General features: G+C 47.2%; 1 protein-coding gene across 2 annotated transcripts in view; it reads right to left on the reverse strand.

Annotated features, from left to right (window-relative positions):
* Nucleotides 1–8,559, reverse strand: part of PLD1 (phospholipase D1) — a 62,149-nt gene extending 53,590 nt beyond the window's left edge. For both annotated transcript variants that reach the window (XM_053986239.1, XM_053986238.1), the window contains exon 1: nt 8,499–8,559. The gene's annotated coding sequence lies outside the window, so the exon portion shown is untranslated. The remainder of the gene's footprint in view (nt 1–8,498) is intronic.
* Between the last annotated feature and the right edge of the window lie 14,327 nt (nt 8,560–22,886).

Raw genomic sequence — 22,886 nt, forward strand, 5'->3', positions numbered from 1 at the left:
GGAGTTTGCTTGCCCTAATGAAACTTTTCAAATATTTTCCATTTAAAAAAATACCAAACAGTTGGCAGGGAGCAGAGGGCCATGATGGAGGAGGAAAGCAATCCTCCCACTAAAGAGTCTTACTGTTACTGTAGTCCCCACTACAGTGCAGAAATCAAATGTTCTCACATGAGCGGCCAAGTCCAACTCCCTCCCCTGCCTGAGGAGTGCAAGGCACAGGCTCATCTCCCAGGGTGGCTTCACCACACCACCACCAGCCTCAAGGACAACCACTGCAGGGTGACCACCACCACAGTTTTACTGATGCTTCTGTCCCTCTTAGAGGCAGCTCCAAGTGCAGGGCTGGGACCCACACGCAGGCCCACACAGATGTCTGCACGGTGCCATCCCACGCTGATCCTTCCTGGCAGTGTTAACCAAGCCTGTGACTGCTCAGGCTGAACATGAACCTCTGCCCAGCTTTTGCTGACTGTGCACACTCTCTGCCAGAAGTGTACTTTGGTAACCCAAAGCACGGGATGACTTCTGGTTAATGGGTGTGAGAGGAACTGTGGCACCTTGGGGTCACCAGGCTGTCCCAGCAAGGGAATGTCCCAGCTCCTCTCTCTGCTCCTCAGCCAGAATCCTGCTGCTTCCCCATCCCAAACAGGACACTGCACCACCCTGAAAGCACTGTTACTGAAAGGAGCCAAAGTGCAAAGCCCCATGATGTGGTGCAGACACTCTCATCACCCCAAAACGCTCCTGTACTCCTGCCTGCAAACCTGGATTCAGCACCTTTCCAAACTGAAGCTCCCTAGTGATTTTTAATGTTTCATTTAGCAACGCTTTTAAACGTGTTTGATGCATTCTGGTTGATAAACTCCACAAGAATTTGATGTCTCTGTCCTCATTTGACTTCAGTTATTTTCCATTCTACTCTTAAAGCTGCAGTGCTCAATGGCTGCAGCTCCCACCATCGAGCTGGGACACCCAGCACTAAAAGGCTGTTGTACAGTCAGGCATCATTCCAAAAAAACCAGCAACAGCAGGTGCCAGAGGTGACAACAGTAGGGTGCATGTCTGCTCCTGATCCACATTTCCAAGAACAGCTGCTTTTCCTCAGCATAGTCAGCAGCAACACAGACAGACACCAGCCCTCAGCCTCCCTTTCACCCAGAAAACCCCAACCAGTTCCCAAACAGCTTCATCAGTGGATTAGAGTAACACCAAGGTCTCACAAGAACTGCATTTTCCTTCTCTTCTTTAGTGGCCAGCTAAAAAAAAGTATTTGTGGCTGTCTTGTTTACAAGAACAAAACAGGTGGCTTGGGGAAGTCCCAGAGGTACATGTAACAGAATCCATTATGCCAAGCTCAGAGGGCAGAGGTGATACTGTCCCCAAGACTTCACAGAGGGCTCCAGGTGGCTTTGCAAACCAGCCTCTCCCATGGACACCCTACATGGTAACATAACAGCACCTAGGACACAGGGTACTCAAGCTAGTGAAAAGTTAATTTTTCTATACCTTGAAGTGTTTGATTCATTATCAGAATTAAGGATGAGTAAGTAATTACAGTAATTGGGTTCTGATTTCGCAAATAATTCTGGAATTATGGCTGAGGTTTCAGACTGAGATCAAATCCAGGCAAATTTAATAAGAAATTGCCTGTTATGAAGCAGTAACTTTCAGAAACAGAATAGCTCCCTTATGTTTCTTTCTTAAATACAACTAAACACCTGCAAATTTATGCAAAATATCTCATTTACATACATTGACAATACTGACAGCTTGCTTAGAACAAAATAGATGCTGTGGACAAATTTTTTTTTAACCACTTTCCTAGAGGGGAGAAACAATGCCTCGATCAAGCCTGCACAGGAGCCCACTGATGGCAGTCAGGGAAAGATGATGCTCGTCTCAGAGCTCAAATCAAGCCTCAGCTGTCTCCTCTCTCCTCTCCCCCACCCAGATCTCCAGACCTCCAGCACCTTACAAGCAACAAGGGTGTCTGGCCAAGGCAGTCACCCTGCAGTTCATTCTCCTTTTATGGAAACTCCTTTACGGTATTTTCCCCACAAATTCCTAGAGGAAATCAGAGCATTAATACAAGCTTAACCTTCCAGACCTTAGCACATAATGAGGCAAAAATTAAAGACTATTTTTCTTTCAACTGCCATGACCTTCTGGAGCAGCATTGCCCAGAAAAGTGTTTGCAGAGAGTCTTCTGCATGTACAAGAAAGCTGTTTGGCAGGAAGAAATGCAGTAGTTTTGGGAGAGAAGTAAAAAAGGCTACACAGGCTCAGACAGCAGTTCCCATCTTGCCAGTTCTTTCTCCTGGTGAACAAAATGGCTCACTTGCCATAACTGCTGCCAAAACTCTGCAGGATCGGGTCGAACCACAGAGATTTCAAAGCCACCGTGAGTCATCTAACTATTCTTTCTTGGTACGACTTAACACTGGGTGGGACACAGAAAAAAAAAATCAATTTGCAGGAAACCTCAGTCATGGAAAAATATACTTCAGAACATCTCACAGGGACTACATAAATAGCAAAAGAGAAATGAGAAAACAAAGTACTTCTTTCTGACAAGACTACGATGCACTGCCTGCTCTCCAAATTGTTTCAGTAGCCTTTCAGCTGCGACAGAGAGAGGACAGTTGATCTCCCTAGAAGACCCCAGCAGCCATGAGTGCACCCAAGAGAACCACAAGTAAGGCAGATTTGTGTTCTTCATGTGAAGTCAACTGCATCATGTAACTGCATCTTACTTGAACTGAAAGAGAAAATACAAGTGCAAACTATCCAATTACTTCACCTCTTGAGTGTCACATTCAAAGCTGGTTGGGAGTAAGAACACTTACTTTTTAAATAAAGAAAAGCGCCAGCAGCAGGGTCGGCTTTAGCCAGGTACTGGGTTGCAGTTAGAGGTCCTGCCATGACCACAACACCTCAGCTACTGCAAGTGTTGGAAAGGTCCAATTAATTACTATTGCTGGTTTATTTTTCCCCCGCCTGAGGGCTTCCTGGAGGCTTCAAGCAGGAGTCAGCCCAGCTGATGGTGAGAGATGGTTCATCTGACTCAAATGCAACGCAGTGAGCACTGTGCTCACCAGCGGGTGTTTTCTGGGTGGGACAGAGAAAAGCAGGAAGAACAAGAAATGAGTATTTCTGATTAATAAAATCCTGCCAGAAGTCTGGCTGGTAAAATGGGAGAAGTTTCTAGGAAGTGGTTCAGCGATGAGAGAGTGCTAGTGGCAAGGAAAAGCCCTGGGACACAGCCTCAGCAGATCCTGGAGGGAAAAGAGAAGCAAGTTCTTGCACAGCCAGACAACCAGAAACTGCAACTGGCTCTGAATCAGCCACCTGCACAGGCTGCGACAGAGGCTGTCAGAGCACTGCTCTGTGGGACATTGTCTGCCTGGCACTGCCTTTTGTCTCTGTGCTCTGGAACACTTACTCAGAGAAGAGAGGACCCTCTGTGCCAGGACCACCTCACCCAGCCCTGGGGAAGAAAATGTAAAGTGCCCCCAGCTCACTAGGATCTTGCTGCCAGGGTTTATCAGTAGGTTTATCTTATTTCTTCTCAAAAAGAACCCTGATGTGAAGACTGCACACGAAGGATCACTGCACTGGCAGAAAGAAAAATGTAATCAGGAATCAAGCCCACTCACAGCCTGACCTGAAAAACGCAATCCAGGAAACGGAGTTTAATTCTTTCTTCACCAGCAGGTGTAAGCCAGGGAAACAGACCTCAAAACCATGAATATTCTAAATATTTGCTGCTGTCAGTATAGTGTGCACAGGACTCCCCCACCCAGACAGAAAAGTCTCCTTCTGTCAAGTAAATCTGCCAATACTGATGAGGTTTCTCATCCTCAGCCCTGCAGCTCCTCTCCCAGAGGCTTACCATGGGTGAACAATGGAAGGGTGCTCTTTCTCTTCTGAAAAACATACACCCCACCACTACTCACTATTTTAATTACGCTTGCCCTTTTATTACAGCCTTTCTCCCTAAACAGTGAGTTCCTTAGTGCAGAAGATCACTTATTTTATCTATTCCTCCTCTGCCATAGAAAACTGCATAGAAGAGGAAGGGACAGTGCTGTTACTCTAAGGTAACTAATGCAAACTGACTATTTTGCTGTCAAATCCTACTGGAGGTGTAGCACCATTTTATTTGATGGAGCTCAGTGTGGTCCACTCTGTGTCCCCAGGGAGCAAAAGGGAAGATTTAAGGGCAAACAAATCACAGAAAACCAAAGAGCACAAAGGTAAGAACACCACACGCAGCCAACACCGGCTTCAGTGCAGACTTGGCACAGATGGGCACAGCCTGAGTGCCAGGGTTTATTCCCACCCAGCCCTACGCTCAGACACTTTTTATTGGCATCCAAGCAAGCACGGTAGCCCAGAAAGACTATGCCAGGTAATTACCTCAATATTAAAGCCCCACATTCTGTTTTGGCAACAAGCCCTGGGCAGGCTCTCACCCTTGCGGAGCTGATACCATGCTCGCTGCAGGAGCAACAGCAGATCCTCTGGCATTTGCCCCATGCCCCTTCCCTGACCCTTTTTCAGCAAGATTGCCCTGACCTGCATCTATTTAGACCCGTGCAAACCACAACTGTTTTTAAACAGAAGTTTTTATTCTCTGAGACAAAACTGGCCTCCCTTCTGGGGTGTGTGGCTTCCTCTCTGCCTGGTGCAATCCCAGCTCTCCAGTGTGGGAGCAGCAGCCACCAGACAGCTTCTCTCCCCCTCTCCCCACACCATCAGATGGGTGCCGAGCTGTCTGACAGACACAAGCCCCACTCTCACTTTGTTATGTAAACCCCCAGGTTTGGGTGTTTATCTGCTCAAAGGATCCAGAAATTACTAAATGCCACCACAGCGCGTGGGCACGAGGAGCGAGGGATGTGCGAAGTGCTCGGGGCAGTGGCGACGGCACACGATGCTCCCACTGCTACTGCGTGGAAACAGAGAAAACTCCGAATTCCAAAGACAGAAATATATATAAATATAAAATTCATGATCTTCTAAACCACATTTCACTCCTGTTTGTTCCACCCCTTGCACAGGAGCCAGGGTGAGGGTGAATGTCCCATCACAAGGGCCATGACTGCCCTGTGCCACCCTGGACACCCTGTGTCAAGCAGGTGAGGGAGCAATGTGGCAAATATTTTGTAAATAAAACCTGGCAAATGGAGCTTTTTCTGTAAGTCCCTCCACCACTTTCTGCCTTCCAGGGTGTCTGCACACGCAGAGCTGGTATGTACATGTACCAGATGATCACAAGTCCATGGAAGCGAGGGACAGGGCAGACGCACCTGGCTAAATGTCTTGTTAAAAACTTATTTAAACATCTAAAACAAAACAAAAAAACCCACAAACAAAAACAAAACAAAACAAAAAAAAAAAAAAGAATTGACACTATATATCTATCTCTATCCTGCAGCTCAGCAGAGCTGAAGTCTGGCCCTGCATAGGTGGGTGCAGAGAAGCCAGGCTGCACACAAGCTGCACACACATCCCACCTCTCAGAAGAAGCACAGCAAGCAGTACCTAAATATGGACTGAAAAAGCTCTTATTTTGGAAAAAAAAAATCCAAAAAAAGGCTGGCCAAGGTTTTGTGAAGGGAAATAAAAAAAGACAGAGCCACAACTCCTGTCAGGCAAATGATCATGACCAAATTTCAGTCCCTGCAGGAGCTTCCAGGGTACAGGGCATGTGAGAGCAAGTTAAAAACACATCATCAAATAATTGCCAGTCAGGCAAAAGGCATGTAAAGGTTTGCTCTCGCCCTCCTCCTTCCTCACTCTTAGCCAAGACCAGGTGCTGACATCAGACACTCCAGAAGAAAATCAAATTGCTTTTTCAGCTCTGTTATACACAGATTTAGGACCGCTGGCCAATTCTGACTCTCACTAAAGCTTTATTATTATTATTTTAAATGACTTGCTGCAAAATAGCTGTAGCAACATGAAATTAAGGAACCACCTGTTTGCAACAAAGGCATCAGAAAGGTGCTGCTCCTCATGGACTACGATGGCTTCCTGCAGAACTCTAGCAATTTCAGTCCCTGAGTTTCCCCTTTGATGTATTCACAGGGTACAAACAGAGAGAAGATAAACTAGAAGCCTCTATGAACATCAGTAACTTATATCTTTCTCATTATGCCATTTCAAGGAATAACACTTGTGGCAATGCCAGCATTTAAGTGCATTCTCCTGAAATTTCTTTCCCTGAAGGTGTGATAACCTGCTTTAAATCAATTTTCAGAGAAAAAATAACTGTAAAACCCAAGTTCAGCTGGCTGAAATTTCACTTAATCATGGAAGAGATTTCTCAAATCACTGCTGGAGATAAAACCCACTCCCTTAAAACATCTTTCCTACAGCACACACACACCTGTAGTCAAACGAGCACTTCCTAATTTACAGGAGTAACAATGTCAAAATGACACAACTTTTTACACTTTGTTCCTATTAAAAGTAACAAAAATTTCTAGGAGAAGCACAAGACTGCAGCCTGCTTTGTGAAAGATTAATTTCACCAGCAATGATGACCTACCTAGTACTTACAATTTCACTCACACACGTGAAACAGCACCTTCAGCAGTTCAAAGAATGTGCAATTCTGATACCAGCACACTCTTTCTCAGCTGCGAGAGCTCGGGAGACATCTGTCAACAACAGCATTTTCTGTGCCAGGAGTTCAAGCCTCTCAAAATAAGAAGAGCATCATGGCCTCCAGGAAAAGTGAATTTATTAAGTCTTCTCCAGGAAGATCAGAGCCTCAACACTAATTTTCAATAATCCTGAAAAGGATTATGTTATATATATATATATATATAGATATCAAGATAAAATTAAAAACACAAATGAGCATTTAAGTGAAACCCTTCAATCGTCTCTACTTAGGAAAGTTAAATCTTGGCAAAACCAAATTCAATCACTCTACCTCTCAAACTTTCATTCAGTCGGCTGAAGCAGAGTCTACACCAATCTCTAAATTTTTAACAGGTTTTTTCAGAGGGATCTGACCTTGGCCCTGTCCCACAGGGAGCTCTGACCAAGCCTGGGGCTGGCCTCCTCTCCAGAGGGGAGGGCAGATCCAGGGCTCAGTATCCCAGCCAGCAAACCCAGCAGCAAGACAGGTGATGGGGACATCGTGGGACGTCACCCATGTCTGCACCCCCAGGCCTGGGAGAGGCCAGACACACTTTCCCACTGCAAAAAACCTGATTTTACAGGCTTAGAGCTACCTGATGGCAGAAGGACGGGAGGAAGGGCTTCTTTCAGCCGCAGGCAAGGGCACGGCAGGTGCACAGAGGGAACTGTTGGGGGGAACTCTGCAGCAACCCCCTGAGCCCGGATTGGGGATCCCAGCATCGCTGGGGAGTGCTCAGCATCACAGGGTAACAGTGACCCTGAGAAAAGCAGCAAAGGAAGGGGAGCCCACAGACTCAAACTCAGAGCTTTCCAATTTCTGGCTAAGCTGGGCTGGATTTGGCCATGAGACCCAAGTCACAGGGCTAACGCTCCTGTGAGCATCAAGAGGTGGTTGGAAATTAAGTTCCCTGGTTACCTGCAAGCCTTTGGCATGAGCTCACATTTATCAAATGACAGAGGCAGCACAGGAGGGAAAACACGAATTCTTGAGTGATTAAAGACACTCAAAAGAGAGCTACCACCCTTCAAGCTGCAAACACAGGCAGCTCGAAACACAACGCCGTACGCAAACAGGGAGCTTTTGTCCCAGCAGCCACGGGCACGCCGGCCTCGCCGTGACATCCACAGTTACCATCTTCCACCAGTGTCAAATCAGCAGAGCTTCATCCACCCAGTGCAACTGCCGGTGCCTGGCCCCAGACAGCCCCACTGGAGGCATCGTGCAGATTTACTGAAAGGAGGGATGCGGGGAGGCACTGTCCTTCTGTGTGCAGAGAGCCCTGCTCAGCCCTGGAAACGCTTCCAAAGCCAATGGAGCTGCACTGACTCGAACCACGGTCCAGCTCGGACCGGAGGCACCTTGGGGCTGAAGATTTCTAGAGAGCATCACGCCAAATAAAAAAAAAACAGCAACAGGCAGAAAAGGCTTTCACGGCAAGAAACCCGCCCCGCAGCTCGGTAGAACGGGTTGTGTCAGCACGTTTGGTAACTCTCAGGGTTTTCTCATAGCCCAAGAACGGCGGGTGCGGAAGGGACGTGGCAGGGTCACGGCTTCAGCAGTGCCGGGGACGCTGAAGTTCAGCACATCGCCGAGCTCCCCAGCCCGCGCTGACCGGGCACGACCGCACCGACCCAAACCCACCCTTTCCACAGCACGACAAACGCGCAAACCATCCCGAGTGTGTCCGACAGGCGACAAACACCTCCCCGCAGCAAAGCCTGCCCAAGCAAAGAGCAGGGCATTCACTTGAAAACAGACGCTCTGCGCTGAAGTCACCGCAGCGCCCCGGGACGGGCGCCCACTGCGGGGCACCCCCGCGGCCGCACCCGCCCGCACCTACCTCCGGCCCCCGCGGCCGCGGGTGCCCCATGGTGCCGTCAGAGCCAGCCGGGTGCCGTCCCTCTCGCGGGGCAGCAGCAGCCGGAGAAGGCAGCCCAAGGAGCCTCCCTAGCCCGCCCCCGCCCGCTGTGCTCCAGGAGCGCTGCCCAGGCCCGGCCCCCGGGCCCGCCCCGCTGAGGGCACCGCGGCCGCTCCCGGGAGCGGGACACGGCCCAGGGGAGGGACGGGCACCCCCGCCCCGCCCCGGGGTGGGCGTGAGGAGCCGAGGGAAGCGCAGAGTGATCGAAAGAGGAGTAACTCGGTTGTTTCAGCCCAACTTTGCGGCGTGCGGAGGGGATTTGAGACTACTGCGCGCTCCGAGTGCCGCTTCCACAGGGAGCACGGTTCTCCGGACACTCCAGGAGGGAGAAGCCAAGAAACCGTCACCGAGAAACTGCGTTTGGCCAGGGAAACAGATTTAAAAAGCCTGTGCAAATTAACAATTATTAATTGCACATGCTATTTTTTTTTTTTTTTTTAAGCGTAAGACAACCCAATAATTACAGTCCGGTGCTGTTTGGATCCGAGCTGTCCTCCCCTACACATGCTGCATTTACCATATACCCTTTTTAATATGCAAGGAGCAGATTTTTGAGCGAGAGAGAAAATTTTTGTGCTTGCAGAAGCATTGAACTGACATGCGGATAAGCAAAATTCCCAGCAGGTTCCAGCTATAACCCAGCCCTGAGTGCTGGTGAAACGCCCAAAATTTGTCTGCAGCACTGCAGCCCTCACTGCAGCGGCTGTACAGGGAGATCTTGGTGATTTCTTCCAGCGAACTCAGTGATTCCACTTCTATATCTACAGCAAGACTTCAGCATGGTTATTAGGATATTTTTCTTCCTTAAATGATTTTAATTTTTATTTCTTTAAATCACAGAAAACTGAACCACAGTCGTCCAATGTAGATGAGCTAAATAACCTAACTTTGATGAATGCTGGTTCAGAGGCAGGCTCTGTCCCCTACTCTGGCAGTACAATATTGAAGCATCACATTCTCCACCAGAGCAGCACCTGCCTTGTTTATGGGCACACCTGTAACACACTGGCTCAGCTCGTTTACACTGGGTTTACTGTGACTTGGCTTACCAACACCTTAACAAAACCAGTGTGAGTGATGTGCGTCACACCTAAAATCAAACGTACAAATCTAAGGTGGGTTCCCAATAGCATTGCAACACAGCTTCCTTCAGCTCGTGGGGCTGGGCTCACACACTACCCCGTTCGGCATTGGAGAGCTGTGAGTCAAGGTGGCTCAGCAGTGCTGGCTGCACTGAGCAAGGAAAAAGTCAGCACAGACATTTGTGGCACTCACTGTCAGGAGAGAGAGCAAAGCAAGAGAAGAAGCTGGGGTGGAACACTGCAAGGCAATGGGAAATACTCAAAGTTGCCCTATATCACTGCCATTTCCACCCCAAAGAGTGGGCAGAGCCATTGTCCCAGTCACATTACCCCACACTGCAGAGAGGTTTCATGCTAAACATATGGAATAGGAATGAGTGGAGATATAGCACAGGGAGTATCTCTCAGGGCACCCACCTGCCCAGGATGCCCAATCTCTGCCATCCTCTCTGGACGCATCTCTGTAAACCCCCCAGCTCCCTGGGGCAGGAGGACAGTGGGCTGCAGAGGACCTCTGCCACCTCCCATCTCTGCACAGCTCTCCGTGTGTGTTGATGCAGAGCAGGGACATATCAGACACAGAGAAACACAACTTTCTCTGCAGACAAACCCCTTCCCTCCTGCCCAGAGTTCACTTCAGTGCTCATCCCCTATGTGACTGGCTGATTTCTGGCAAATCTTTCCAAATCTATAAACCTTAGCTCACCTAACGTGTATTTAATCTCCCTGCTATAGGTTTATGTTGGCAGTGAGCAGGGCCAGATCAGTAGCAGAAGAGACCTGGCAGTGTAGGTGAGCATTTTGGCCTCTACTTTGCACAATTCTCCCCTCTGCAGCACCACAACAGAGCAGAAACACCACTGTCTATGCCCACATCCCATTAGTGGTTTTCTACACTTCCCAGAACCTTCTTTGTCCCAGAGGCAATTCATGAAGCAGATACTTGGCACATGCCCTCGAAAATATCTAAGAGACACAGTATTATCTGTTGGGAGTTTCTTTGGTTCTCTCCCAGCTGTTTTTCATTCTTCAGGAACTTCCACACATCCCTCAGAGGATGCCTGGTGCCATCACAGTGGCATGAAGTTTTCTTATTTAAGGTGAGACTCTGGTGCAAAGAGTGCTCTGAGTGACAGTCAGGGATTGAGGCTGCTGCAGTCTGTAAAACCAAGGTGCTGATATTAGCAATCTTTATTTTATTATTATTATTTAGTTGTACTTCATATTTTTTCCTTCTCTCTAAAGATTTTCACTTCCATGCCCAATGAGGTGGCCAAAAGTGCCATGTAGAGCTGTCTGCAGAAGGGCTCTTGGTGAACTAAAAGCCTATGCTACTGCACACTAAACCAAATCCACCAGCTGAAAGATAATGCAGGAAAAGAAACAGGCATTCTTTTAAAATAAGGACATTGTCTTTAATCTTTGTCACCACGACACAGGGAGAAGGAGGAGGACCAGAGAGCTGCAAGACACTAGAGAAATGCCAAACAAGAAAAGGCTTTAAGGGGAAAAAAAAGGGGGGGAAAAATAAATGCCAAACTAAGAGCAGGCTGGAGTTTCAAACATGTGACAGCACAGAGAAGCATCACCTTCTCCAAACCTCTCAAACCATTTTTTCACAACCTGAAAAACACTCTCTCCTTCCTCTGTGGCAAAAGGCAGTTTTTCCAATGGGTTGGAGTGCAGGAAGGATCTCAGCAGAGCCACATCAGGAATCTGTCTGACATGTTGAACACAGGTGCCACCTAAATAGAGGGTTTTACCCATAGAGATTTTTAATCACCCATTTGCTTTTCCTTTGTTAAATGAGTCCAGCTACACCAGTACAAATCCCAGTCCTGTGTTATTCACAGTGTCACCAATAATGGGCTATTCCCCAGCCCAATGCTCCTGACACTGTTCACAGCAATCCACACATCAAAGATGGAAAAATAAAAAAAAAACCATCAAATGCCACGGTGGAGCCTGGAGTGTCTTTCATACCTGCAGGCATTGAAAGGGCCTTTTTCCTCCTTATAGTTCCCCTTTAGCCACTCAGGGGCTCCCTGACACTGAGTGTGGGTCATGTTGGTGCCTCTGCAAAGCTGTGGGGGCCAGAGGGAAACCAGGGGAAAAAATAAAGAATTGTTTTTCCTCCAGTTGGGTCACATTTGGGAAGGAACCTGCAGAGCCCCAGGAGAGGGAGGAATCAGCTTTATCACCCTTGGTGGGATGATGGTTTACTTTGGCTGTGTCTAAAGTCAGGCTCCAGCTTGGGACATCACCGTGCCTCCTGCTCCTGCAACCTGTCCCCAACCTCTGCTGAAGATGTCCTGACTGCAGAGCAAAGGTTTTTGTGCCCCACAGCACAGTGACTCTGCAGGTCCTTAAGACAAAAGGGCTATTTTACCCTGTATGCCAGAATGTCACCTCACTAGGGACTGGAAATGTGTTTTTCTGTAGCCATTTCAGAGAGTGTGCACCAGACATTCCAAAAAAAACCCTTTGGATCCACACTGAGGCAGCCACTGGTGACACTGCAAAGGATGGAGCCACCCAAGACAACCCAAAGTGGGCCAGCTGGCATGAAGCCACATATATGCACCAAAAAAATTAAATTGTTATTGTTTTGTCCCATAAGACCAGTATTCCAAAAGGAAAAGGCAGGGTTGCTTGTAGAAATCACATTGTCAAGTACTTTTTTTTTCTCCTCTTCCCTTCAAAGACCACTATTGTCCTCCTACCTCTGAGGGAACAGGCAGGGGAGGAAGTTTTGTTTAAAGGCACTTCAGCATCAAGTGCCTGACTGGACCACGGAGCCTCCTGGGAGTTGTAGTCTTGTCTTCTCCCATAAAAACTGCTTTTCCTGGCACAATTCCACAGCAGTGTAATACCTCCCATGACACAGCAGCAACTCCCCTGCACAGTCAGGGGACAGAGGGACCCCTGGATTTTGGTTGCTGCAAGACAACACCAGGGGCTGCTCAGCATCCAAACCTTATCAGATTTGGCCAGAATATTTTAGTTTGCTTTCACACCCTTCTCCTCTAACAGAATTCCCATGGAAACACAAACAATGCTGTTGCTGTTTGGGTTTGGTTGGGGCCTTTTTCCTTCTCTCGGTGAGGGGGGATGTGGATGAAAATGGTAAATGAAAAACTTAACCATTAAAAAAAAAAAAAGGAGAAGAAGAAAAAATATATAAAATAATACATGAGATACCACGTCTAGCTTGATTTTCCTGGCAGCAGCGCATCTCCCCTCTGTTTCACCCCTTCAGAGCCTCAGGGGACTGAGAAATGTGCCTCAGAACTAAAAGAATACGTATTTCTTGTATCAAAACTTGCTTTTGGGGAGGAAACGCCCGAATCCAGGCTGTCCCGCCCTTTTCCTCACTGGTGCATCGTTCCACAGATACCTGGATGCCACCGTGTGGCAGCTGCTCCGAGCAGCGGTGGAGGGACAGCGAGAGGGACAGGGCTGCAGGGAAAGGCAAGGCTTTAAGGGAGAAGAAGAAGGGGGGAAATAAAATAAAATAAAAAGGAGGGTTGGGGTTTTTTGCAGCAATTCACAAAAACTTCAAGGAATGCCAAGCACGTCAGTAGATGAAGCACAGGATCTGGAGGAAGGAGAGAGTGCAAACCAGCTCCGTATGGTGTTGAGCTCAGACACACACTCTCTTTCTATTTAAAGCCCTGCAGGAACGTGAATGCCAGGTTTGAGTGAGCTCAGCAAGTCCTTCTGAAAACACTTTACATGGTCCTCTCTACTATGGGGTCTGGTTATCTGACAGCTTCTAATGCCTTACCATTCCCACACAGCAGGATACAACCCACCTTTTCCTGCTGGAGGACAGACCTCTGGATGTGGAAAGGTATTTAATTAATGACAGGGACCAGTGGGACTTCCCTGGGGTCCAAATCAGCTTTGGGATGAGGACATGCGCTGCAGAGTGTTTAGTGCTGCTGCCTGCCCACCCCTCCCTTTTCCCTCCACGTGGGAAACAATGCTGGGTGGAACCCTGAAGAGGAGGATTGTGCTACCAACGCTGTGTCCCCAGGCACATCCTGCAGGCCAAATCATCCTGGCAAAGCCAAACCATCCTGGCAAAGCCAGAACATCCTTCCTCCTCTACCAGCACCCTAAAGCTGTCTCCTGCCAGGAGGCAGCAAGAAGAAAGCAATACACAGCCCAGGGTCAGGGTTTGGGCTATGCCTTATTCTTCCACCCTGCGCCTCTGGGGAATGCCTTATTCTCCCATTAAGTACCTCTGGGGTATGTCTCAGTTTCCCCTCGTCTACCTCACCAGCACTGCTTCTCATTTATTCCAAGGTGCAGTTCATTGAATGGAGAATTACATGTTTTATCATTTGTCCATAACAGGTTGTCAAGTCGCCGCGTTATTATTAGCAACAGGAAAGGAACTAAATAAATTAAAGTATGTGAGGAGCACTTGAGTAAGTGTTAAGTAATGAGCGTTTCTTTAGCAGGAATCCAAGCGAGACACGCTCCACCCATTTTGTTAACAGACAAAGGCTTATATAAGCAGGATGTTACATAAAACCCTGAAATAGGGAGCGGGAGCACTCCCCCACCTTTGGGTGATGGCTTTGCTGCAGCCCACGGATACCTGAACTGACCCTGAACCAGCTCCGAGCTAAGAGGCAGCCGACAGCCAGGCCTGGAGCTGGCAGGAGCCGGTGACAGGGACAGAGGTGTCCTGTGTGTGCTGCCACCAGCCCTGAGCACAGCTCGGGGGGCGAGTCTGGATCTGCCCTCGTACTGCTCCGGAAACAGCCCCTACAGTAACGCACTCCAAGAAGATTTATCATCCCTGTGATGATCCAAGAATGTGTCTCTGTTCTTGTGTGGCAGGGCAGGCTAAACACCACCCAACCCCAGGGTGTCATCCCAAGAGAATTATAACTGCGGCTTAGGAAGGAGCATAAAAGTGGGGCATGGTTATGGGAAGCTTCTCTGCAGCTCTTCCTGTCTCCAGGGATCTTCAGGAAAGGGATTTTCCAAGACAGAAGTTCTGTTTTGTAGTTTCCCAGCTCCTGGCATGTGATTCTTTCAATAAATTAACAGGTCAGGTCTTAAGTTCTCATGAACTTTCAACTTCCACCACATCATGCAACAAAACCCACCACAATTTACCATAATTCATCTACAGAGAAAAGGGGATCTATGTCTTGCAACATTAATTACTAGAGCTAAAAAAGGCAGGCTGGTAGGGGATGCAGCCTCTTCATCACATCTTGTATGCCTGAAAGCCTGTCTGTCTTGAGAAAAATCATCTGTCTCCATAAAGAAATACTTTTCCTCCCTAGACATCTTGCATCACACCTTAAAATGCACAATTCCAACACTCACACGGCAGATTCAGCTGACAGCAGTGGCTGCTTCCTAGACACAAGGTCAAAAAAAAGTCTCAGAGAAGAAAATTTGCAATTCTCTTCATAGCCCAGACACCAAATCCTCTAAATGCAGGGTATCAGATGCAGTTGAATGAGAAGTCAGGGACACTTTTCTGGTTGGGAGGAAGAAAAGGGGAGAGAAAGATCTTTAGGCACGGGATTTTTGGGCAGGCAGAGCAAAACGTGTCAGGAGTTACTCTCTGGACTACAAGGGAGCCATTCATGGCTGCAATCAGTTTGCTCTGCGGTACTTGCAGGAACATGCCAAGGCTGCTCTGTGACTCTGCCCGACTGACTTAGTGTTTGAGGTTGCCTGACCTTTGCTCTAAATAAATTCCCTTCACAGAGGGAATTTTGATGCAAGTCTCCTGCATCTATAGCATCCTTCCTGGCTGCAACCCACTGGCTTTTTGGGGCTTTGTTTTAAAGGAGAGACAGACAGAAGGCAGGCAGGAGGGGAAAATGAAGAAATTAAATGCAAGCTGTCTGGCCCACACAATTAAAAAAAAAAAAAAAAAAAAAAAGAAGAAGAAAAATAAATCAGAATAGCCAGGCTTTGTTTTCTGTAATGTTATTTATCTTACTTCAGAATTAAATCCAGATGACATAGATAAGACAGGGGTGACCCCTAGTGCCCTCTCCAGCTGCAGCTTCCACTGTTATTCCCTGTATTGATATTAGAGCATAAACAGAGGGAAGAAGCAGCACCTTTCAGATTTGTTCTTCATTCACAAAGCCTCTCTCTCTTCCCTTTCAGAAAGATCTCATTTCCTCTCACTACTGAAACTCTATCACTTCGAGGCATTCAGTGCAACATCCCTTTGTCGCTGTTGTCTGGGAACAAAATTAAACACATTTACTTGTGTAAGAACTTATTATATTCCATTGACTATTTATCATAGGACATTTATATTTATCACCTTACATAAAAGAAAAAAGAGCCTATTTTGCTAACTCCAGGCTTGTCAATAGCTAAGGAACAGCCATTCAAAATCCTGAGAAGAGACCTTTGTCTTGTAAAAAGTGTATTTTGCAGCACCAAGGCGCTGAAAGGAGCGACTCTTTCCTGTGACAGCCATCAGCATGCACCACTTTTTTTTTGTCTTTCAGCAATGTCAAAACTCTCTGTTCTTGTGAATCAGCCTGCACCAGACATACCCTGCTCACTGTGCTGGGTGATGCTCATCACGGGCTTTTCCTTGTGTTATTGCAAGGAAACAGCTCCTCTTTCACAAAAACCTTGAGACACCCCCTCACAGATTACTTTGGGATGCAGGATTTTTCTTGAGGAAAAAAATTATCTTAGGCACAAGGCCAAAAGATTTTTAGCTTCCTGTAATGTGAGCACTTCGGGCACTTCCTGCCCTGCTGAGATCGGGGCTGTGGCCACCAGCATCCAGTGTGGGTGGTACCACATCAGTTGACATCTCAAAATTTCACATATTTGATGGGATCTCATGAGGCAAAGAAACTGCCTGCTAACAGTCCCCACAGTGACATTTCTATCCTCAAAAGAGCAGCAAACTCCCCTGTGCAGCATCACAGCCTGCCACAGACTCATCTGGTGCCCCTTCAGCTCTTTTTTTTTTTTTTTGCCTTTCAGGACTGGCAGTCACCACTGCAGCACCCCTCCTGCTGCACCAGGGCTGCTCTGCAGAGCCCGGATCCCCAGAGCTGGCACCCTCACTGCTCAAGCCCCAGGAATGCTTCAACACTTCCCCAAAGCAATTCCCCAGCTCAGCCTTGGGAGGCATAGGACATGACATGTTGCTGTCACCTCCATCACTATTCAGCTGGCACCTCCTTCCCCTTTTGCCACCTGCCAGCCCATTTCTTCACCAGAAACTATTTCCAGGTCTCAGTCAGTCCTTCCTCCCCAACAACTTTTGCTTTCATGCAGCCTCTTTGGTCATTCTTCCCCAGAGTTCCTTCTTCAGCCTCCAAACTTCCTGCTGCCCCATCACCTCCCCTGGCAGACAACCACCACCACCCCCCTTCCCAAACCACTCTTTCCTGGCATTTACACCCATGACTCAGCCCAAGTGAGGCTACATCAGCCACAGGTGAGGCTGGTTGGTGCCTCTGTAACAAATGCTTTACTCTCTTTGCAGGGCTGGACTGGCTGAAATTAAGCAGCTGCATTTTTTCCAGTTTTAGTAGAAGTTTGTCATCTGGTCTGGACATAGAATCATAGAATGGTTTGGGTTGGAAGGAACCATATAGATCATCCAGTTCCAACCCCTGCCATGGGCAGGGACAACTTCCACTATCCCAGGTGCTCCAATGCCATCCTACCTGACCTTGGACACTTCCACGGATAGGGCAGCCACAGCTTCCCTGGGCAACCTGTCCCAGTTCCTCACCAGGGAGATTTTTTTTTCCTAATAACCAATCTGAACATATCCTCTGTTAATTTGAATCTAATCTCCCTTGTCCTGTCACTCCATGTCCTTGTCCACCATCCCTCTCCAGCTCTCCTGGAGCCCCTTCAGGCACTGGACAGGGCTCCAAGGTCTCACTGGAGCCTTCTCTTCTCCAGGCAGAGCACCCCAACTGTTTCAGCCTGGCTCCAGCCCCCTGAATATCAAGGATATAATACTGCTTTATTTATGTGCCTGTTCCCTGAATCATTTCCCCCTGATTTTATATCTCTATGTTTCCTTGTTTACTTTAAAAGCAACAGTTTCTGAAGTTCCTCCTAGTGTTTTATTTTTAAATCAGGTTTCAAGATGAGGGGGGAGGGGGGGATAGGAATTGTGCTAGTCATTGCATAATTTTGGTTTTATCTGCTGTAAATCTCACTTGCTTCTGAGATATCTCATGCTTCCCAGCATGACACCAATTCTGCATTGCTCTCATGTCTCTGGATTCAGCACTGCTCCAACCTTCCCCCTTTATTTCTTTCCCCCTCTGTTTTAGTTAAAGATATGCAAATATATCCTACTCAGAGCTACTGTTTGCTTCTTTCACAATATTCTGTGTTCTTTCTTCTGTGAATTTATTTTCCTTATTAGCTTTAGTCAACACCTTTTTTTTCTTCATTGCTGTTCTGACTGTGTATGATCCCATACAGAGAAGGCACGACAAAATCTCTTTCTGTAACACATGTCTTTCTATAGCTGCATTTTCCCCTATATTCTTATTTTTGCATGGTATTAGCTCTGTGTATTCCAGTTATGCTCTGCATCTAAAACAATCTGTCAGCTTACATGTGCCTATAAGCAGTGGGAGTATTAGTTTTGAATCTTTTCATTTAAACTCTAGCTTTGTTCCCTCACACTGTTAAAATACTCAGAATTAGCTCATCACTTTAATATTTTATTATCACAGGAATGAGCTTATTTGCATGCTTTTGAAATATTCCACTTTCCAGGTTCCTCACATCCTTGTTCATACTGTTGGAAAGTTACTCATGTCAGAATCTGAACCAGGCAATGCTGAAATTGACACAAATCCAAACATGGAACCAGTCCTTCATCAGGTAAAGTAAAATCACCATCATTAAAAATGCTGTAATTAAAGACTGGAGGTTTTTTCCTTCCAAAGGCTACACTGGTTCAAGGAAACCATAAATCCTGTGGTTCACCTGACACTGCAGGTCAGACTAGATGATCAGAAGAGTTTATTCTGGTATTCATGCTGAAAAACTTACAAATATCCGGACAAACTGCAACTGCATCTGGTAGAGAGATGGTCAAACAAGATAAGGGAGTTGCTGTTTCTGCTCTTAAATGCTCAAAATTCACCTACAGTCCTGCTGAGGCAGCCACTTCTAGCCCAGAGGTCAATCATGCAGCTGCTTTCACTTGTTTTCTTTTATATCTGAGCTGTGTTATAACTTTCAAAACTTTGTTAGAAAACTGCACTCGATCCTGCTAGTGATGGAAAGCCAGTGTTTTATCAATGATTATTCCTGCTTTAGTGTCCTCCCAGCTTGTGACTGCTGTAGATCAGAAGTTGACTCGCTCAAGAGTTTGGAGAGCCAGAGGCATCTCCCAGACCTTGCTCCTTCACACACTCGGCAGTGAGTGCTTCTGCTGAAGTCCCCGTGCTGGGGCCATGGGTTTTAGCAGCCAGGACAGCTCTGTCCCCTGCAGCCACCACGCTGACTCCCTCAAGGCTGCACACACTGTCTCACAGGGAGCCCAGGGGCAGGGAGGCCACAGGAAAGAGGATTTTTATGTGGTGGCAATAGGGAAAAAAAAAAGGGTTTGAATGAGTCATGAAACTTTTAACACACCATGAGCTGGAAAAACCCACTGGACACACCATGGCACCACACAACATAGGGAAGGGGAACGTGGGATGGAGCAGATCCCATCCCCCAACACAAGGCCCGTGAAGAAAAGTTTTATTTTTCCTGCTGAAAATCCATCAGGAAACATAAAGCTAGTATCAAAAAAGTACTTTTCCTATTTGCCAAGCACACATGCAAAAAAGGCAATCAGAAACACTGAGCACTGCCTTTCCAGAGTTTAGGCCAAACTCAAAGCTGCCATCAGTCCCAGTTCCCTGCACTCTGCTCCCAGTTTGCTCCGGCCCCCCACTAAAACCAGTAGCATAATTCTCTATTCCTCCTTCTTTTCCCCAGCTTCCAGTTGTTTTGCACAGTTCAAATAAAACACGTAAAACCAGGCTTTGCCATAGGGTGAAAACTGAAAAAGGAAGAACAAGTGAAAAATAAAATCCACAGAACAATTAAAGAAAGACAGAACCCAACATACGAAGCCCCAGCAGAGTCCAGTCAGTCATTTCTGCTTGCACTCACCAGCACAGGGCTGCACAGCCCTCAGAATATACCTCAGCTGGAGGTACAGTCTCACCTTCCTCTAACTCCATCCATAAATCTGGGAAGAGCAGAGCGTTACAAATCTCAGCATGCTCAGCAGATACAAACACCCAAGTGTACAGCACAGGATGAGTCGCCTTCACGTGGAACCTTTCTGAAGGCAATAACTGGACAGAGGTGGGGCTGGGATCAGCACGGGGAGTAATTAAGAGGGGTAATTACCAATGTGAGTGAAATGCCCATTTGCCCAGCTAACCCATCAGGTCTTCTTTAAGCAGAGGGAAAAGTTAAAGAAAAAACATTGACAATTTTTGCATTTCACCTGGTTTTTGCACCCCCTTAGCTGCCAGTTGGTGTTCCACTGTAGATTTCTGATAATAATGAACAAATACACGAGCAGCAGTAACAAACTGAGGAGCCAGTGGCACACAGCCTTGGAGGTGTTAGTCTTTATTAAACCTTCAAATGAAAGTGGTCCTGAAGTTCCAGATTCCCATTTTACCCTCTGTCACACTTACTGAGGGAACATGAACCTGACCCAGAACCGGTTCTTCAGCAATTTAATTGTAAGGATCACAAACAGCAGCTGGTAACAGCAGTGCACCCAGAAATGGGACACTTAGCTTTATTTTTTAACAGTCTTTGGTTTTTAACTTTCTGTCAGTCCCTAATGCATACCTGGATACCCAATTATTTCAGAGGCCAGAGGAAGGTCACTGCTGGAATTTTCTGGCTCTCCTGCATGTAGGTAGATGCCATGAATTTGAGGGGTTTGGTTGGCATTTGCTGCACAGCACTCACTTTCCAGCTGAGGACACTGGAGGCTGCTGTGCTCATAAAGGGGTTGGCATTTATTTGAGGGTCACACCACAATTCCTGGCATCTCTCCAGGCAGGTCCTTATGCAAATGACCAGCATTTACTTGGAATTTGCATTAATGTGTAACTGAAAAGCTGCTTCTGAGGATGCCTGTTTCCAAATCTTTGGCTTCTCCCCATAAGCAAACATCTCCAGGCTGGTTGAGGGGAGCAGAGGCTGCTGCTGGGAGTGATTCAGAACTGCATGTCAGTGTTTGGTACTGACTTAATAAACCAAGGGCTGCTGTGAGCAAACTGCCCATCCCAGATCCAAACACCCTTATCTCCTGGCAGCGCTGTTCCTCCCCCATTTAAAGCAAAACTACGCTTTGGAGTCAGGAATGAAATCAAACCAACGAGGCAGAGGACAATTTCACATCACTTTCTCCTGCTGTCTGTGGAATTCCCAAAATTAACCATGCCATCAACAAGCACCCCACTGAGCCAGCCCCAGCAAACTCCTGCTCCAAGCAGCCAGCACTTACCTGGATCTGAGCTGAACTCCCTGCGAAGCCTCCAGGAACGATGGGAATGCTCTGCTTGGGCATTAATCCATGGGAAGCCGAGAGATCCCAGCACTGTGCTGTGCACACAGCTGTCTCTGGAGCCCTTCAGAGAGGACTTGTGAGGCAGCACCGCTGCTCTGGGACGGAGATGCCCCACGAGTGGGTGAAGTGGGGAGATAAGCGGGTGAGGACACGCCAGGAGCAGCGCGGGATCGCCCGGCACAGCTCCAGCTCCCAGGCGCTTCCTCTTTCCAACGTCACTCTGGTGTTACACGGAAGGACCAAACAGCAAGTGGTTCATGGCCCTTTTTCTTCTTCTTTTATAATAAGTAGTTCAATTCTTATTGCTTTGAATGTGGGGAGAAGTGACTTTTTATCTCTGAGGAAAAAAAAAATGTATTATATTCCTGCATCTAAGCTTGCTAAATGGAAAGGAAAAATCTCCTGAAGTTTTCAGAAAACCTGGCCAGGCATTCTTCATCATTTCTGGTATATCTGCGCTGTTAGGACACTCACACTACTTTAAAAGTGGGTGAATAGAGGCAGGCAAGTGAGGGGCTGCACAGTGAAAGCTGAGGAAAAGGTTCTTCAGGGCTGCAAGTGCTGGCTCCGAACACCCAGCCCAGGTACAGTGTGCTCCTGTGGTATGAAACCACTGGGGTGTTTCAAATTTGCTAAAATATCTTGGCAGGATGGTTCTGCTTTTCTTCTGCTGTCTCTGGTGCCTGTCTCTGGTCCCAGGGCAGCCAGGTTCTCACAGCATCTGCTCCCACAGGACACAGCCAGTGCCAGGCTGCTTCCCAGGAACAAAGTGAGGAGGGAGCACACTCCACGATCACTGAGCAAGACAGTTGTGACATATTTAGGTGTCCAAATACGATTTTTGTGCACAAATATGATTTTTTGCACAAATATGATTTTTGTGCAAACAGGTGGCAAGTGGGGATATTTCTTATAAACTCCTCAGAAGTGCTTCAGTCTAAGTGTTGGGAAGGTTGTCTCATCTTTATTCTGAATGGCTTTTCTTTTCCATTTCCTTTTTCTTTTGATAGGCTGAACCCACAGAGCTCTCCTTAAGCTTCAGTAAGGATGAAAAGGGATGCTGAGATCCCCTGGGAGAGATCTAAATGAAAAACCACCTGGAAACAGAGTAGTGGAGGAAAAAAACCCGCGAGGGTTAGGTTTATTGTATTCAGGTTGGTATTTGTATTAGTGATAATGTATAGTGACTGTTTGAAGGTCAGTATTTGTTTCAGCAGACTTGCTATCAGTGAGCAGCTGAGTCATCCTGCCTTGTGCACACGGGGAGAAGCGTCCTTGTGAAACACCATGGCTGACTTTTTCATGTTTTCACCCCAAATCCTGCTGCATTTTTAAAGCACTGAACACACGATGCTGCTCTTTACCCAACCCCTCTGGCTAGCTGAAAACCCATCCTGGCCTTTCTGCACTGCAAACACCAGCCTGGGACCTTTTAACCTGCCAGTGACACACTCTGCTGATTTTTGGGAGGCTCCTTGTGACTCCAAAGTCGTGATCTTGCAATCTTTTGAAAAGCAGACTTTAGAAGGATGTTGTAAAAGGAACACCTTTGCCTTCTGATTGCAAAAAACCCACAGGGATTCCTTCAGGAGATTACAGCCCCCCCATTCAAATAGGGTTGTTTAGGGTGACTGTTAA

This window comes from Vidua macroura, chromosome 10 (genome assembly GCF_024509145.1).
Source record: "Vidua macroura isolate BioBank_ID:100142 chromosome 10, ASM2450914v1, whole genome shotgun sequence".
Classification (NCBI taxonomy): Eukaryota; Metazoa; Chordata; class Aves; order Passeriformes; family Viduidae; genus Vidua; species Vidua macroura.